The sequence below is a fragment of the Rutidosis leptorrhynchoides genome, chromosome 4, assembly GCF_046630445.1.
Source record: "Rutidosis leptorrhynchoides isolate AG116_Rl617_1_P2 chromosome 4, CSIRO_AGI_Rlap_v1, whole genome shotgun sequence".
Taxonomy (NCBI): Eukaryota; Viridiplantae; Streptophyta; class Magnoliopsida; order Asterales; family Asteraceae; genus Rutidosis; species Rutidosis leptorrhynchoides.
In genome coordinates this window covers 482,096,788-482,098,543 of record NC_092336.1, presented here as the reverse complement: position 1 = coordinate 482,098,543, position 1,756 = coordinate 482,096,788, and positions in this window count along the sequence as shown.

Sequence of the window (1,756 nt, the reverse complement as noted above, 5' to 3'; positions counted from 1 at the left end):
CTTCAAAGACTGGCATTAAGTTCAGCAACATTTGATATTGTGATGTGTGTATGATGATAATCGCGGAATGGACGATGTTCTTATGCTGGCAGTAAGTTCAGCGGCATCCGTCTACATGTTCCACGACTTGCAGGTTAAAAAAAATTTTTTAAAAATTTCTACAATCACCCTATCACTTTGCCCTCTAAAATTAATCCTTTTTCTGATTTCATGCAATGAGGGCCTTGCATGATCTCAGGTGTGGGGTGGGGAATAGAAATTTATCGGGAACTCGTTTTACTAAAATTAAGGCATTTATTTAAAAATTTTAAAATTTTCAAGTAGCCTTACATGTCCAAAAACCACGTTACACACATTGTGGTCTTAAAATCTAGAAAATAAATGTTGATTTATGTTTTAAATTATTAATATTTTTTGAAGTTGCACTATCATTCAATTATTTGGATGAAAATCCTACTAGTTTAGTAAAGCTAACTTGTAGGTCACTTGTACCAAAACGAGTGTAAACCGTGAGAGAGCGGTGATTGTATAGCGTGGTCGGAAACCGGATCTCGTGCCAAATCAAAAACCCTAAGGGCGATCCTCATTGTTTCTCCTAACAAGGACAATGTTGCGTCCAACCACTTGATATGACCAATAGGATGTATCTATTCCATCCTCAAGGAAGTAAAGTCTTCCGAATGACACACTTACTGATTCAATTCAGAAGATGTAGTCCAGACCAGTTGTAGGGTGACGAAAAATCTTGAAAAGTCATTACTAACATCGACTGGAAATCTACCAGGCCCCAACGTCAAACAGGGAAACTGGTAGTCAAAGTTTGTCTCAATGAGGGAGATTTACTAGTAAAACGGGAGGAACCATGCATACACAAAATGTTAGTGATTTATCAGATTCCCGGAAGGATAACCTCCAGAAAGGTAAGATATCAGCTTTTAAGACTGATGAACCTCAATCTTCATGATTGATTTAATAGATTAGATGATTACCTCATAATTGTCAATAATATCCGGACGTAATGTGTATCCTCCTAAGCACATTATTTTCTTACCAACATCTTGTGATGTTAGGTACCGTGGGAGGGATTGACTTGACCAATAGCGGGAAACCCGCACTCATTTTTTCAAAATTCAGAAAATCCAAAAAAATCAGAAAACGTGCCTAGTATTAAAACTAGCATAATATTTTCAAAAACATAAAACGTTTTCATAAGGTCCTGATTTCCGTAGGATCAAATTTTTCGGATACTTGGCTCTAATCTCCCAAAAATGAGTGTGTGTGTTTCCATTGTGTACATAGCGTGAGTGTAATTACAATAAAGGTGTGTTATACTTAAAGCGTGTGTTTCATATAGCGTGAGTTGCGTTTCATATCAACGTGTATGTATCGTGTGCTTCGAGTGATTTATGTAATGTTTGTAATCTATATTGTGTGATTGTGTTTGATATTGTTCTACTTTGTAAAGAAAGAATTGCTTGAGGACAAGCAAGGTTTAAGTGTGGGGTGTTTTGATATTGCTCAATAACATCATATATATCTATCGCAATATCGTGTAAAAATGCTCTAGAATGAAGGATAATGAAGGCGTTTTCTACAAGTGATAGGCCAAGATATGCAAATTTGTATCGGAGAGTGATTTATAAAGAGTTTTGATAATTTATGACCTTGGTTAATCCCGATACGAGTTAAGGTCTATTTAGTGCTCTAAAATGGTAAAACAAAGCTTCAAATGTGTTAGGCTTCGTCCAAATGAAAG